General features: G+C 52.9%; 1 protein-coding gene across 1 annotated transcript in view; it reads right to left on the reverse strand.

Annotated features, from left to right (window-relative positions):
- The window catches only part of Vstm2l (V-set and transmembrane domain containing 2 like), a 31,875-nt gene that overhangs the window by 13,142 nt on the left and 1,130 nt on the right, over positions 1–17,603 (reverse strand). The gene's annotated exons all lie outside the window — the stretch shown is intronic.

The following is a 17,603-nucleotide window of genomic DNA, read 5'->3' on the forward strand; positions in this document are numbered from 1 at the left end:
TTGTCCTTGTGATTTAAAGGGGGCAGATACCCCCCAACCCCTGTGCAATCCTTCCCCATACTACAGTAGTCATAACTCGAACCCAGACCCACCATGACTCCCAAGACTCCCACTCCCTGGCACCCCATACATCTTAGGAGATTTGATTGCTTTGAGATGGTTTTGTTTTGTTGTGTTTAACAGAAGGTCTCACTGTGTAGCCCTCACTGTCCTGGAACTCACTCTGTAGCCCAGGCTAGCCTTGAACTCACAGAGATCCACCTGCCTCTGCCTCCTGAGTGCTGGGATTAAAGATTGTGCCACTATACTCTGAGATCTGTTGCCTTTTGCTTGTAGAGCTCTTTCTACAAACGAGTGGCCCAGGGCTGGGAGTGAGACTAAATCATTTCAGTGCTGGCCTAGCATGCATGAGGCCCCAGGGTTTGACCCCTCACATGGCATAGTCTGGGCACAGTGGCATGCGACTGTAATTCCAGCACGTAGGAAGTGGAGACAGGAAGATTGGAAGTTCAAGATCATTCTTAGCTATGTGGTGAGTTCAAAGCTAGCCTAGGATACGTGAGACTCTACCCCCCAAAAGAGAAGGAAGTGGGAGCAGTCCCTGCTGGCTGGTCTACAGTCCTGGAGGGCAGGTGGGTTGCTGTTTCATCAGCACACACGGCTTGCCCAGTCTGAGGCAATCGGGAAGACTTCTCTGAGGTGGTGTCATTCTGCACACGGAGTGGATAGGAGTTTTAGCAAGGCCATTGCTGTGGTCATCGCTGCCAGCTCCCCTCCCCACAAGTGCTCTGGTCCCCTTCAGACTCAACAGGGTACGGTGAGGCCTCCCTGGACCCCCTCATCTAGCCTCACAGTGAAGAGGGAAGTGTGATTGGGAGACAAAGCGGAAGGACAGGCTCTGTGCATGTGACAGGACATCCAAGTTGCCCTGTCCACAGTCAGCCACTAAACACATGTCCTATCCCTCCAAACAGCTGTGTGGGTCCAGTGGGGGGGGGGGGAATCCTGTGAGCACTGGGCCAGGAGCCAAGAGCACACTGAGCAGGAGTCGTAGCCTGCCTCTGCCAACTGATCTGCTCTCACCTAAGAATTCCTCCCCAACCTGAGCACCAGTTTGTCTTTCTCCAAGGTGGGGTGAGTCCTGGGGACACTCGAAGGAAAAGAATATGGCCTGTGTCCAAAGGCTGTATCTGGCCTCAGAGAGGAGGCAATCTGGGAGAACTCCAAAGAGGAGGCGACCTGGGTGCAGCCTGATGGTACAGGTGAAACTTAGGAAGCAAGCCAGCTGTGGGAGCAAAGGCAGAATGGGGGTCCCACTGGGCTCTGCAGAGTCAGGGGAGGGGGACAGACTGCAGGCCACGTACTGCCATCCGCCGTGAACCCAGCACCACACAGACCTTGTCTCCAACACTCTCATCTGCCCCACTTGGGAGAGACAGAAAGGGGGCTGAGAAAATGAGGTGGCTACCCACATCCACATGGAACTGTAATCTTGACCTACCTCTAGCCAACCCATGTACCCAAGATGGCTGCTCCCATTCCCCCACAGGGCAGCTATTATCCTTTGACCCCACTTTTCAGATGAAGCTGGGGCTCAGAGAGGTTAAGCAACTTGCCCAAGGTCACAGAGTGAGTCACTGGTTAAACTGAACCCAGTTTTAGAAGACTTAGAATGGAAGCTGGCTCTAGACCATCTCTGAACACCTCCTTTCAAGCCCTCAGACTTCTTCCCACCAGCCCCTGCCTCCTGGGGGCATCTCAGACATGAGCCCTCTCTGCATTAACCACCCCCAGGTTCCTTCCAGCTCAGGTCCCTCCTGAAGACTCAGTGCGTCTCCAGAGCCAGAGTAATTATAGATTTGGGGGGAAGGGTATTGGTGTTCTCCAGCCCCAGGGCTTACGCCTGCCTGGCTGACTCTCAGGAAAACTCAGGGAAGACAATTAAACCCAGTGTCCACAAATTAGGATTCTGTGGAAGGAACAGGGGCTCGATTGAGCATGACATCAGCTGCTTTTCTGCTGTTAATTGGGGCAGCGATACACTCATTAACCCCATGCCCTATCGGGCATCGGCTGCAGGGACTGGTGCCGAGGCCTGGCTGAGCTGGGCTTTGGCTCCTGGCAGGTAAGAGTGAGCTGAGGTAGGTCCTGACCTTCAGTATCAGGCCCTTCCAGCCTGGGCCTGGTCCACCCAGACAGCTCTGGTTCTGCCTTCAGTCCCGTCAGCTTGGCCCTTACTGTGAGACCTGGGCCAGCAGCCCCTTTGCCTCTAAGTCTGTTTCTTTATCTGCAAAAGGAGAGAAGTCAGGGGCTGTTGAAAAATTGGCACAAGCAGTATGTGTGGAATAGGTAACCCCACCTCTCGCTCTCTAGAGATGTAACCTCAACACCTCATGAAGCCACATGGCCATGTAGCAGCTGTATCCATGCATGGTGGGCCCTGTGACCCCTCATTCACCATTTCGGGCCTCTTTGGCCCAAAGGTCCACCTTCCAGAAGCACTGGGCTCTTGCACACCTGGGGAACTCATCCACCCACAAATGGGCAGCCCTGCCTGACTTCCTGCTGCTCTGAGCCCAGATCTCTCTCTCTCTCTCTCTCTCTCTCTCTCTCTCTCTCTCTCTCTCTCTCTCTCTCTCTCTCACACACACACACACACACACACACACACACACACACACACACACACTTCCTTTAGCTCTGTTTGCATGGCTGGTGCCTGCTCCTTCCTTTTCCAGGCCCAGTGATGGTTCTGAGCCTGGATCTGCTCCGTCCCTAGAAGATCTGGAGCAGAATGTGGCAGGTGGCTCAGTAAGAGATGTCCCTGGCAGGGCAGGGACAGCAGAAGGGGTGGTGGTGATGTGCTGGGTCTCTGCTCTACCTGAGCTCTGTCAGGGATGTATGTGTATGGTGTGTATGTTTACATGTATGTGGTATGTGTATATGTGATGTATGTATATGTGGGGGGGTGTATATAGTGTGTGTGTGGTCTGTGGTATGTGTGTGTGTATGTGATATGTGTAAGTGTGGTGTGTGTGTGGTCTGTGGTGTATGTATATGTATGTGACACATATATGTGTGAGTGTGTGTGTGGGTGTGGGGTGTGTGGTGTGTAGTGTGAGTGGTCTGTGGTATATGTGTTGTATGTATATGTGTATTTGGTGTATGTATATGTGCATGTGAGTATGGTGTGTGTGTGTGTGTGTGTGTGTGTGTGTGTGTGTGTGTGTGCTGTGTGTGGGTGTGTGTGGTGTGTGTGTATGTAGTTGATTCTCCATAAACAGTTACAGGGTCCCCTTACTGAGGCTCCGAGCAGCTGCATTCACAGTGGGTTATACTCAGTGGGAAAGGGCTGTTGTCATGGCAGAGGCTCTGTCTGCCCTGGGAAAATTTCTGGATAGTTCTGACAACAGTTCGGCAGATTGAACACACTTTGACTGTCCGGTTACACACTTAAAAACTGTCAATGTGACAAATGTGTGCTCTAAGTATTTTACTACACTTTAAAAAGCCCCTGGTGGCGCCCCTAAATCACAGCAGCTGCCCCTCAGTGAACATTCCACGGCTCGTGTCTGGGTATCTGGACCATGCCCCCACACTGGACTACATTTCCTAATCCCGGAGCTTTCAGTCCCTGCCACCTCCCAGTGAGGTCTCCTGGCAAGTGCTTATAGCTTCCCCACCTCTTCACTAGCTTGCTGGCTTCCGGCTTGTCTGTTTCCATCATCCAACTGATCCAACTGACGCACAAGCTCCTAAAAGCAGAGATTCCAGGCTGTTTGCTTCGTCCCAGCCACCAGCATGGTGCCAGGGACACAGGAGGTGCTCGTGAACTCCACTGTGCTTGGGAGTACACTGGCCACAGCTACTGCAGCAGCCTGGCATGAATCCACTCTGAGCAAGGCTCAGAGGGCCCAGGGCCAACAGGGCTAGCCTATGCTGCAGTGTCGAAGGCAGGAAACCCATTTTACAGCCCAGTTCTTGTACTGGAAACCTGACTTCCTTCAGACCTGGTGCCGTGGACTAACATCAGCCTGTTTCACCATGGAGTCCAGGTAGCCAGAGAAGAAGCAGCTAAGCCTGAGGTCACAGAGCAGGAAGGTACAAGGTCAGCTCACAGCTGCAGAGCTGGCTGGGAAATTCCCTCACTAGAAGTGACATTTTATCTAGGCCCCCTTTTCTCAGCATAAGGAAGTGTGACACTTTTTCAGGGCCATTCTAGGAAGCCTGCTCTGTGCCTAGCCCAGAGCAGTATCCCTCAATCCCTGACCCGGGGTGGGGGTGGGGGTCGGGGAAATGGGCTCTTTTGCTCTGATCAGTTTACCTAATCCTTTCACACTGTTTAGGGAAAGGGAAACTTCCCTGAAAGGGAAACGCAGGTGTAGAGGGGTGACAGAGACAGCCCTAGCCCAAGCCCTTCTTCCCCAGAAACTGCAGTTTTTTGTTGTTTGTTTGTTTGAGCTGGACTCAGGAGATTCTTCTGGGGCACTCTCAACCTGATAGATTGCCTGCCCCAAGAGGAAGGAGTATAAAGTGGGGAGACTGACTCAGAAGGAATGGACAGGCCAGAACGACTTTGCTGTATGCTCCTAGTGAGAGGTAGATGTCATAGTGCTGAAGGAATGTGCTGTGTGTTCTGATGGGAAGATGGCTGCCTGAGCTGCCAGTCATCATGCAGGAGGAATGAGAAACGTCAACTCTGACCCCCAGGAGAAAGGCTCTGGCCTTCAAGGAGCCCACAGGAGAGCAGACACACACACACACACACACACACACACACACACGCACGCACGCACGCACGCACGCACACGTGCCAGGGACCACTGTATGAACAAAGGCTAAGACTGAGTGTGGGTGCTGTGCACAGTTGTTCCTGGTATGCATGATTTGCACTGGCTGTCAAGTAGAGCATCCCCCGTCCCCTCCTGGCTTGTTACACTATGTATGTGGGAACTCTGGAAAGAGGCACAGAGTCCGGAGGATCCTGGGGAAGGGTAGCCTGCATCAGCATGGACAACCAGAGGAGGCTCTTAGCAGAGGGGACAAGCTGAGATGTCAAGGCTGCACAGTGGGGGAGACTCAGAGCAGCCAAGGCCCTGCTACAGGCAAATTCCTACACCCAGCCTTTGAGGGCGGCCTCCACTTCTCCACAGGGCGCCTGTACCACCGGTGCTATTATTTACTTAATATTTATTTTCAAAGCATCTTTCCCATTTTACTTAAATAAATTCAGCTTAAAAGGAGACTTTTATTACTGCCATAAATGGAAAATCAGCATTGCTTGCCATCAATAGAGGGAAACTGTAAAAATCAACACTGAGAAGCAGCCGGCATCCGTAAATCCCAGCCAGCCAGGCTGCTGCGGGCTCCAGCCTCTGCCTCCCGTTTGCTCCACTAACAGGGAGGCGGGTGAAGGGAAGAGGAGCCAAGAGGAGGATTTTGGCTAAATCCAGAGCGGCACCACACACAGACATTCTTTCTCACCCACTGAAGTAAGGGTGTCCATGGGCACCCCTGCTTCCATTTCACTGGTCTGGTATCACAACTCACACTTAGCCCTCAGAGGCCTGGCTGTGGCTGTGCCACAGACCTGAGCCTCTGCCTGTTACTGCTATCAGAACTGACACCCTGTCCCCTCCACTTTATGATACTTGGGGTGCTTGGAACAAATGAGTCAAAAACCAAGGTAGGACACCCTTTGGTCTGTTCTTCTCCAAGCGGGAAAGCAACTGCTCAAGGAACTGGCTTCTCTCCAGAAACAGAAGAACAGGGTGTGTGAGTGTAGCAGACATTCATGAATTTTGAATGAAATGGGGAACCTCAGGGCGGGTCTATCCCTGCTAGAGCCGGCTTCCCTCCTGCAGGGAACAGTAAATACCCCAGTGACCATCTCTCATCCCATCTGACCCACGGCCACGCTTGTCTCAGCAGCCCTGGGCTCCTTAGCCCCTGTCCTCACAACCGTGGCTGTACTGGCCCCAGCAGGAAGAGGACCGGAGGGAGGGTGAGGGGCCAGGGTGGGGAGCCCAGACAGCCAGGTCAAGTGTGAGCTACAGCCTGATGTGTGGGTCTGGTTCCTATCCACTTCACTGGATGAAGGCTTATTTTGAGGAGGGAAAGGGTTAGTGAAGGCAAAGAAGCTGTTGGTATGTGGGGCATGGCGAGTTCCCAACACCCACTGCTCTCTGATAGAAACCACTCATTGATGGGGTTTAGATATGAGTGTGTTCACCCAGATGGGGTCTCTGCCCACCCTGGTGTGTGTATATCTCTGTCTCTGTCTCTGTCTCTCTCTGTGGATAGGTTGCCACAACCAATATAAATACAAAGAGAGCAGATTTGAATACTTAAGTGCATGCTAGGTGCCCAGTGATGCTATGCCTCAGTTTTTCTGTATCTCCATCTATAAAATGGGAGCAATGACAGCAGCTGCCCCAAAAAGTTGCTGTGAGATATAGCACTGTCACTATCTAATAAGGTAGTCTGCTTCCACCTGGGAGAGCATTTCCTTCTCCTTGCCCAGTGCTGGCGGCAAAGCCTTGTGCCCCATGGGCAGCAGCCCTAGCTATCTTCAACTCAGGTGAGATTTACTTAAAATTCACCATCCCCAAAGTGAAGACAGAAGAGGGGCGGAGAGGCCCACCATACTGCTCAACCCTCACAGCTGTGGACCCCACAGTCTCACCTGAGCCTCTAACAGCCCACCCTCACCCCGCCCCCACCCACCCCACCTTCCCGAGGCCCTGGCAGCTGCACGCGTGGATTGGCCTGTGCTAGACCTTCCTACGTGATAAGATGTGGTCTTCCACAACTGGCTTCTTCCACTGAGCGCGGTGGCTTTGGGGGTAGTGGCAGTGTCTCATTACGTGTCTCATTACATCTTGTTCTTTTCGTTTGTGTGCTTTTTTTGCATGTTTATTTATTTGATTTTGGACTTGTAGGAGAGTTGGGATGAGGCGTGTGCCATGGCACAGGTGTGGTCAGAAGACCACTTTTGGGAGTTGGCTCCTTCTGTCCACAGTGTGGGTCTTGCGGATTGAGCTCAGGTGGTCAGGCTTGGCACCTTTACCCACTGAGCCATCTCATTGGCCCTCATTTTCACATGTCTGTCAGTCCATTCTCTTTTCCTTCCTCCCTCCTTCCAAAGAGAGGGATTCATGTGTCCCAAGCTGACCTCCAATTTACTATGAAGCCAAAGATGATGACCTTGAACTTTTGATCCTCCTACCTCTGCCTCCCAAGTACTGAGATTGCAGATGTGGGCCACCATGCTTGGTTATGTGGTACTGGGAGTAAAACCTGGGGCTCTGCATATGCTAGGTAAGCACTCTATCAACTGGGCTATGTCCCCAGCTGCAAGTGTTTCTTTTGTTCACTTGTTTGTTTGTTTTTTATGTGCATTGGTGTTTTGCCATGGGTGTCAGGTCCCTTGGGACTGGAATTACAGACAGTTGTGAGCTGCCATGTAGGTGCTGGGAATTGAACCCTGGTCCTCTGGAAGAGCAGTCAGTGCTCTTAACCATTGAGCCATCTTTCCAGCCCTACAAGTGTTTCTTGTTTGCTTGCTTGAAACAGGGTCTCACTTTGTAGCCCTAGTTGGCCTGGAACTTTCTCTGTACACTAGGCTGCGCTTGAACTCACAAAGATTCATCTGCCTCTGCTTCCCAAGTGCCGGGACTAAAGGCATGTGTCACCACACCCAGCTTATGAGAGTTTCTTTAATGCACTAAGAATTCTTGCTACAACCAGAAAAGCACTCCTCTCCTTACACATGGGGAAACTGAGGCATAGGAGGGAAGGGGCCTGCTCATGTTTCCTGCCAGGCCACTAAGACACTGTGCATGTCTCCACAGAGCTGACACCCCGCAGCTGGGGCAGGGTGCTTCCCAAGGCCACCAGCGCACATCGAGGGAGACGGGAGTGGAATTACAAATCTAGGGAGATTTAAGGAGAGCAAAAAATATTCTGGCACTTGCAGGATTGTGGGAGTTGATCAGGCTTCCCCAGTGGAATTCCTGCCTCCTCCTCCCACGCAGGCCACAGGGAGGGAGAGGCAGGCAGGTGTGGGAGGCCCAGGGAGGAATGCCAGGGCCTGCAGGAGGGAGCCAAGCAGGCCAGAGTCCTGCTGGCTACAGTCATTGTTTCTCTTCCCAACCTGGCCATCCTGCAGAGCCAGAGGGGGCCCCTTGCCCGGATGGCTAGCGGGGCTCAGTAGTGCAAACAAGGCCCAAGATTTGAGCCCCCATGGTGTGACTCCAAAGCCCAGACACACCGACCTGCTACCACACAGGCAAAGAGAAGCAAAACTAGGAAACAAGGATGGAGGTGCCCTAGGTCATAGGAAAGAGCACCCTAGATCAGTGGTTCGCAACCTTCCTAACACTGCGACTCTTGAATACAGTTCCTCATGCTGCGATGACCCCCGAACCATGAAATTTTCACTGCTACTTCATAGCTGTCATTCCCCCACTGTTATGAATGGTAATGCAAATCTCTGATGCGCCACCCCAATGGGGGTGGTGACCCACATGTTGAGAACCACTGCCAAGATACAGCCAAGAAAAGAAGGAAGAGCCTGTAGGGAAACCTGGAGGCCCCGGGAGAGCCGGGGGCAGAAAAGGGGGCGAGGCAGAGATGAGGTAGGCGAAGGCGAGTGGCAGAGGCCCACACCCAGGGTGCTCTTGAGCGAGGCAGCTGTGGTGTGGGGCCACCCCGAGTCCTTACCAAGAGCCTCCTGTTTGCCTGGTCACAGCCTCTGCTCACCCTGCCCAACTGCACTTGGGAATCCCAAGGTGGCCTCCAGTGCGGGCTCTGAAGACAGACAGGCTGGATCGGAACTTCCACCGCATTTTCTCACCATAGCTAGTAATCTCTGTGCCTCTGTTTCTCCATCTGCAGAATGGGCTTGTGAGGCCCACACAAGCTCAGAGGAATACTGACACACCGGTCAGGGCTCTGCTGCTGTTCACACCCCCTCACAGGGTGGGCTTGCTGTGGCTCCTCCCTCTCCACGGCTTTAATCTTTTCCTTCAGAGATGACTGGCCTAGCCTGGCCTCTTTAAACCAAGATCAATTCTAGAACCAAGAATTTTGAGCAAAAGGGGTTCTGCCCCACCCCAGGAACTAACCTCTGCCTGGGCCAGAGGCACAGCACCAGAAAACAGAGAAGAGAGGGAAGAAGGAGGGATGTACAGGACTTGGGGACCTCTGCCTGCAGGGAGTCTAGGCTCATAAAGGGACCAATGGGTGATTTCAGCCCTGCCCCAGGCCTTCCTTGGATATCAGCCTGCCCCTCCCTCTCTGGGCCTGCATGCCCAGAGACCATTAGTGTGGCTTTGTTTTGAGTGCTGTTTCCACTACGGAGAGCTCTGGCCGCAGGGCCTCCATTAGGGACCCTTTCCCGGGGCCGATGACAGGCGGCAAACAGCTCCCCAGCGAGCCGGCAGTAATTGCTGCTGTCTCCAAGGCCGGAAATGATTTTTTTAAAGCCTCACAAAGCAAAACAGACACCCGGCTGCATGCTTTCTGCCTTCTTACCCTAGCCCGGAAGCAAGCCTGAAGGTCTGAGCACAGGGCCCACCAGACACTCCTGGAGGCCAAGAGTATGCTGAAGAAGCCAGGCTGGGGGGCCCAGGCCCGCCATGCCTCTTTAGAGCCTTGGTTTCTTCATCTGCAGGCTAAGCATGTAGAATGATGCCAGGGGTACCTGTGGCTGGGTGCACAGGGGAGCTAGAGGAGAGCCAGAGGAAACGGATGGGAGTGAGCCAGGTAGGGATGGGCACAAGGACAGGCCTGCAAGGGTTGAGGAGCCTGGCCCAGGCATGAACTGGGAGAGAACATACACTCCATGCACACAGGCATGCAACACACCAGTTCCCACCCCCAACATTGCCACTCTCCTCAGATGCTCAGCCAGTGTCAGCATCCCACAAGCCCACACTCAAGTGAGGCTCGAACTATACTCAATGCTTTCCTGGCAGGTGGCGTCTCCTCCAGCCTCCCACACCAGCCTGAGCTCCTGTTTCCCCACACTGCACCAGCTGGACCCAGGGGCCTTGTGGAGAGGTGGCTCAGTGCATGCCTCGAAAGTCCAAGGACTTGAGTTTGATCCCCAATGTCTTAAGGTTAGGTGTGGTGGTGTGTGTTTAGAATTGCAGTGCTGGGGAGGCAGAGCTAGGGGGATCCTTGGGGCTTGCTGGCCATCCTGTCCTAATCAGTAAGTCTCAGGTCAATGAGAGACCCTATCTCAAAGCCAAGGTGGGATGCATCTGAGAAGGGACATCCATGGTGGTTCTCTGGCCTCCTCATACATGTGAACACATGTATACGACCACACATACATACATACATACATACATACATACATACATACATACATCATACATGTGTGAGGCCCTGGGTTATACCCCCCAATGACACAAAGAGAAAAATACAGCTCACTCCAGGGACCAGAACCTAGGTCCTAACATGCTCTCTGCAGGCCCTGGCCACTGCTGGCTTTTCCAGACAGATCCCCACAACTCTACATTTCCTCACTAGAGTGATGAAGCTGCTTCCCCGGGGAGCCGGAGATGGAATCTGGGGTCTCCCACAGCCCTTTGGAAGTCTAAGCAAAGCAGGTTCATGTTTCAGAGGCAGTAGTGGTGGTCCTATCAGACTCAGAGGATTGTGGTCACGAGGAAAGTGGAAGCCACTGGTCTGGGCAAGCTGAGGTGCTCCAAGCCTCAGCATTCTGTCACTTATTAATTATATATATATTTCATTCATTCATTCACTCAGCCCCTCACTTGGCCGACATTTATTCCATTCTGTGTGGGTGCTTCTGAAATAGGTAATGTATGTGTGTGGTTCTGGTTGTCATTTGATGAGGGGTGTGTGTGTGTGTCTATGTGTGTGCGCATGCATGTACAGACAGAGGAGAGGTGGGGGACAGAGACATGAAAGAAGATGGAAATAGACACCGAGAAAAGGACAAAGGGACTGAGCGGCAGGGATAGGGAAGAGACAGAGAAAGATCTAGAGAGATGGAGACCCAGGAAAAGTAACTGAGAATACTAGGGGAAAGTGAGCCCAGGGAAAAGGATCCAGGCAGATGGCAGGCACAGCACCTGGCCAGTGGCACTGCTGACCCCAAGCTGGTAGTTCCCCAAGGCCCCTTTCAGCTGCTGACTGACCTCCCAAGGGTACCATGGAGGGCAGTGAAGTCTGACCCTGAAGCAAAGGCCACAGAAAAGAGGTTCCCCGCCTGGCCCCTCTGCACTCCCTCCTGCCTGCCCACTCTCCAACTACAGCCACCCAAATACACTCCAGGCACACATTGAGCAAAGTCGTCACCCTTGTACTAGGACGCCCAGGTGGAGACACAAACAACACACCTGGTCACAGGGTCCCAGCGTTCTCCCTGACAATGCCTGGCTGAGACCACAGAGTGCCTCGTGGGTTCCTTCAGGCAGAACACAGCACCCTCCCTGTCCTGGCAGCCCCTCCCCCATGACAGCCTCACAAGCCAGGGCAGTGAGCCAGGGCACTGTCAGGTTCAGGACCAGGGCTGCCTACACACTCTGCTGGCAGTCAGGCAGTAATGGAAAATGCATGCGCTCGGCTCTGTGTTCCTCACGCAGGCTGAGCCTGGCTGTGCCCTGCCACATCTGTGAGCCTCCAGGGAAGTGGTGTCTGAATTCCTTTCAGCATCCTGGGCTGAGAAATGGGGGTGCCCTTGATTTTGTGGTGACACGGTGGAAGGAGGGCGGAGAAGTGTGTGGGGAGAAGATTGGATGCTCGAGCCTCAGACTCCAAGACCTCGAAGCCAAGTACTACAGGCAGTGAAGGACCTCAGCCCCCAACTCCACCCACACCTGCTACTAAAGCACAGCTCCAGAGGGATTCTAGAAGCCTAACATTTAGAAGCAAACTCGGTGGTTTGGGTGGTGGTGGCACACACCTTTAATCCCAGCACTTGGGAGGCAGAGGCAGGTGGGTCTTCGTGAGTTCGAGGCCAGCCTGGTCTACAGAGTGAGATCCAGGGAAGGCACTAAGGCTACACAGAAAAACCAAAGAAGAAGAAGTAGAAGAAGCAAACTCAGCGTTGTTCGGGTCGGGTAACTGAGGCCAGGATCGAGGCAGGCAAGCCACCTAGCAAGGCAGAGGCAAGGGGAGCTGGGCAAAGCCATTGGTATCTGCCTGCCCCCTCCCACTCTAGTATTTTCACTGAGATGGAGTTTGCACCCCACTGACCCACCTACTGTGCTCCCTAGATGGCTGGGAAGAAACACCACTATTATGGCCTCTAGGTGGGGACAAGGACTCTCCCCACCCTAAGGCTGCATTGCAATGTGTCAGATCTTTATGAACACCGGCTGTGTTCTGGCTTGTTCACCCTCCACTGACTCTGGGTTGGAACCTTTGGGAAATAAAGTAGAACCCTTCCATGACATCTCCATCTAAGATGGGGCTGGGTCCTGCCTGTACACCTTCTGTGATAGGGAGCTCACTCTAGGCACTGTAATGACCCAGAGGTGAGTGCTCTTCTCTGAACTGAATGTCACACCCTGACTCCATGCTCCTCAAATAGTCTCACAAATTATACTTAAATATTCTTTATGGGTACCATTGTCTGTCTCTCCCACAGACCTGAGAACTCCCCATGGCAAGAACCTTATCTACCCACTTCATTTATAGTCTCCAGGAGCTGAAGGGCCTGGCATAAGGCAGGTGCTCAGTTGATATCTGTCAAGTAAATGAATGCCCAGCTCCTAACACTTGGCAGCATCCCCCAGCAAGGTATAGCCCTGGCATGCCCCCAAAGCTGCCCATTCCTATTCTGGATGCCCACTGCCAGGCCTGGGTACCACCTGTACTATGATATTCTTAATGGTTTCCTATAAACAAACCCACTATTTTTAATACCCTGTTAGTCTCATCCTGAGCAATCATATCTGTGAAATCACAGTTTTGATGTGCTGGCTATATTTTCCAGCCCACATTAAAATAAATGCGTAACTATTAAAGTGTAAGAGGTTTGTCTGGGCTCTGCCTAAGACCATCTCTCAGGGAAGGCCCTGTTTTGCTGAGGCCCTGGAGAGGTTTTGGGAGGGATTGAAACTGGAGTTAGGGGTGAAGTAGAACTGAGCTGAGGCCCCAGAGATCCCACTGATTGCTTCCAGGAGGGGGGGATGGGGGTTACTCAGCTGTGGGAGGGGCCTTGAGGTAAAGCTGCAGGCTCAGTCTCCCACCTCCCTTCTCCAGGATACTGGGCACCTCAGGGAGCCAGTGAGTGGGTACTGATCCTCTATCACAGATGGTCACTGGGTGAATAGCTTCTCTGGTTTAGCTGCCCATTTTTCTGATGTGCCACCAGATCAGGGAGGAAGCCCACCTGCACCCCGTTGTCACTCATCTGGCAAACACATTCCCTTGGCACCCAGGGGTTGGGCCCAGGAGATCCACTGCAATGTGAAGTCAGTTACTCACCCCACCCTGTCCTTGCTGTGGCCAGTAGCCTTGAGGAGACTCAGTTTTGTGAGGTTTTTACTGCAAGCATGGATTCCTTGTGATATTTAAGTTATTTCAGTGTTTTTAAAATGTATTAATGTGGATGGAGCAAGTGTGAGAATTTGAACCTTGGACCATCCATCATTCCCTGCACCTCCCTGAGCTGGCTTGAGGTGTCCTTCCCACAGCCAACTGTCAGCTCGACCCTAAAGCCTCAGAGAATGGCTAAGCACCTGGAAATGGGCTTGAGTCAGATCACCTGGCTTCCCCCCTCTCTCCTTCCTTCCATTTTTTTTAAAGAAGATATTTGGGTTGCTTTGGTTTTTTTTTTTTTTTTTTTTTTTTTTTCAAGTTGTCTTGCTATGTAGCCCTGCAGGCTACAAGGAAACATCCCATCACCCTGGCTGTCCTTGTAGCAAGGAGCAGAATCTAAGAGGCCACCTGTAGCTCCCATAGCTCCCGTTTGGCAAAAAGGCCCCAGGAGTCTGCCGATGGGCAAGGTGTTCAAAGCAACCGGTGTGAAGGTCTTGAGGAAAACCATTTCCGAGGGCCAATTTCCCACAGGAGGCCGGGAGGCCCTTGGCCCAGGCTGAGTATTTATGAGAGTAATTGATGGTATAATCACCAGTGCGGGAGACAAAGGAGAACACACATTTTTAACATCATAACCTTCAGGAGACAAGACGATCTTCTTCAGTCGCCCAGCCACCAAGCCAGCCGGCTTATGGATGGCGAGACATAGGCAGTTAGGGACGGAGCCCAGAGAGGCCAAGGACAGTTTGTCACAGTGCAAGCTGCGTGTCAAATGGTCCAGAGCCCCTCCTCCAGGGCACCCCACTGCTTCTTCCAGGCAGTGCAGAGCACTCAGACCAGCAATCACTCACTGAACTAAGGGCCAGGCCAAGCTGGGGGCTTTGTTGCACTGGGGGGTGGGGGGCATTAATAATTGACGGCACTGGGCTGGGTTGGGGGCCACATGCTGCAAGGGACTTCAGAGATTTTGCTGTGGATTTCACACCTCCTTCGGAAACTGAGCACTTGATGATCCCCACTCTATATCCCCTGGTAGGTGTGGATTTGTGGCAGGACTTCCTACCTCCAGATGCCAAGAATCACCTAGGAGCTCATTAAAATGCAGACAGGAGTGGCGAGGACTAAGGTGTGGGTCAGTGGGAGAGCTCTTGCCAAGCTGGTACAAGGCCCTGGGCTTAATCCCCAGCACAATAAAAAAAAAATGGGAGCGTGAGATGGCTCGGCAGGTAAGGGGCTTGCCACCAAATCTGACTGGTAACTGAGTTTAAACCCTGGGATTCTCAGATGGTGGAGGAAGAACCAACTTCTGCGTGTTTCCTCTGACCTCCACATGCACACCCCACAAAATATACAATGGAAAGAAAGAAGAGAGAGAGGAAAGGAGGGAAGAAGGGAGGAAGGGAGGGAGGGAGGGAGGGAGGGAGGGAGGGAGGAAGGAAGGAAGGAAGGAAGGAAGGAAGGAAGGAAGGACAGGTCAGTGGTCTGGGGGCATATACATCATCACAAATACCCTTGTGTGCTCAGACTAGGGCCTGTAAATGTCTTCACAAAGCTCCTGCCTTCTTGGCCCTACCCAGAAAAAAGCACAGGAAGCTCAGATGTGGACTCCAGCAATATCTGCTGCCTTCTCAAGCTTCTGATCCCTCCTGGTGAAATGTACTGCTTTACCAGTTCCCTGGGAAACTAGGGGACCCATATTGGAGTTAGGACCATGCAAAGAAAGAAGTTCATTGCAGGACTGGGCTGAGTCTGCCCAAAGGCCGGTCTCAAGATGACAGGTCCAAAGCTATCTGTACGTCTACATTCTGAGTCTTGGCCCTCCAGGCTCTGTCCAGGCTCCGTGACCTTGGGTAAGTCGTTGGCTCTCTCTGAACTCAGTTTCCTTGAGTATTTGATACCAGTCTCACACAACTGACGCCAGCCTGCATGGGTTCACAGAGGCAAGAGGTCTGGGGCACTTAGAACACATAGTCAGCATTCCATACGCTGTGGTTACCTTTCCTCCCACCCCTGCTGGGGGCATAGCAGGGAGCTGGCCCTTTCTTACAAGGCAAAGCAGCTGCTGTTACCATGTAGAAAGCATGGGTCTTCCCACACAGCCTCTGAGTGCTGGGGTTCGAGGTACCTTCTCAGAGCCAGGCACCACCCATTCTGTGAACCTTTGCAAAGCTTTCTTTGAAGGAAGTTGAATGGACATGGGAGGAAGCTGAGGAGTAAACAGATATCCTTGCTGACCTGGTCACAGGCACTCCCTGACACAACCCTGGGAACAGACAGGTGCAAAGCAAGAGCTGGTGACTGGGCAGGGCTCAGATGGAGCTGGAGCCATGAGCTGTCACCAAGCTAAGCAGTTGGGGCTCAAGGGCTTGTCCCCAGGAATCCCTGCTTTACCCTCAACCCTTTAGCCCAAACCCAGAGACACCATCCTGACCTGGCCACATTCCCTGAATCAGCTGAGGACACGTGGAGCCCAGGAATAATGAAACGATCAGGCTCCAATCTGCTAAACAGCAATTTCGGGGTTTTTCAGCACACACAGCTTTTATCAAATTGGTATTCTCCTCCTGAACACAAATGGCTTATTAGACATGACCCACTTATTCGCCGCGTCTCACTATCATTAATAACTGTTTCTTTTTGTGATTAAGTGAGTGGCTCCAGACCCTTCCTGTGGTGACAGGGTGCTGGGCCCGGCAGAGGGGCAGCCGTGGGGCTCCTCAGCAGTCACTACTTGGTGACTTTGAACCTGGCAATGTCGAGAAGGCAGCCTGGCTCCTGCAGAGCGGCCGGGCCATTTCTTGAGGGACAGAACAGGAGGTCCCAATGGGTAACTGATTTACCCAGAAACACAGTCAGGATGGGGTCAGATTCCCAGCAGCAGATCTTGTCCCCTTTGCATCCAGCATCTCCCCTGGGCCTTTAGGGATTGGTTCAGAGTGGAAATGGGAAGGCTACAGAGGGGCTGTGACCCCTCAGCACAGCTGGCACCAGGGGGCAGGAGGAGACCGTTACACAAAGAGCCTGCTTGCTCAAGAATGACCCAAATCCTGGGGGTCTGGGACCCGAAAGATAGGATAACTAAATCGTAGAGTTCCATGTTCATACCCCAAGGGATCTCAAACTCAGAAAGGGAAGCCCTTCTCAGAGAAGCCTCCCGGTGTAAGTTTTGACGGTGCCAAGGAACTGAGCTGGGCAAGCAGGCAGGGAGGGGGGGGAGAAAGGAGGAATTCCCAGTTCCCCCTGAATGAGAAGGAAGTGGCAGGGAGATGAATGACCTGGACAAAGCGCTGCTTCTCCTGACAGACAGACCCTGGAGGCAGCCTTGGCTCAGTCTCTCTCTCGCTGTGTGACCTTGGGCAACTCCCATCACCTCTCTGAGCCTTGGTGTCCCATCTACAGATAGAGGAGCATCAAAGCAGTCCTCTCCCTATTTCATTGCCTGGCCAGCCAGGGCAGTGGAATCTCGACAGACACAAAGGTAGGTAGATGATGCGCTGAGAGAGGTTACTGTCAAACACAGTGAGGTGTAGGTAGGTACAGGGATCCCCGGCTTCCCTAGAAGCAGGGATCCTGGGCATGGCTTTGAAAATCCCTCCCCGCTGAAGCAACCCCATTCATGTAGCACACCTGTGAAAGGCCTTCGCTGGGTATCTAGGCCCCTGCACACACCCCTCGGACTCATTCCCACTAGAATAAATCATCCGGTCCGCAGCCCTTTGTTCAGACATCCTCCAGCCTGGGCACACGGAGCACAGCATGGGTGCTGTAGACTCTGCTCAGGGAAGGGAGCAGGGTCCTCTCGGCTGTCATTCATCTCTGCCCCATAACACAGCAGGGTGGCTCAGAGGCAGGGAGTCTCCACAGCTGCCTGTCTCACATCACCCAACTCTGCTGCCAACTTGGGCTCCTGTGGGGTGGGAAGGAGCTTCAGACACTTGGGCAGGCAGGACTGGAAACATTTGCTTGCTCGGTAATCTCACAGTGCTGGAGTTGAGGTTCAACATTTCAGTCCTCTGGGGGCAAGGATGAGATGGGGTGGGTGCCTTGAGGAAGGATGCAGGGGTTTCCTGCCCACCACC

The sequence above is a fragment of the Onychomys torridus genome, chromosome 4 (genome assembly GCF_903995425.1).
Source record: "Onychomys torridus chromosome 4, mOncTor1.1, whole genome shotgun sequence".
Taxonomy (NCBI): Eukaryota; Metazoa; Chordata; class Mammalia; order Rodentia; family Cricetidae; genus Onychomys; species Onychomys torridus.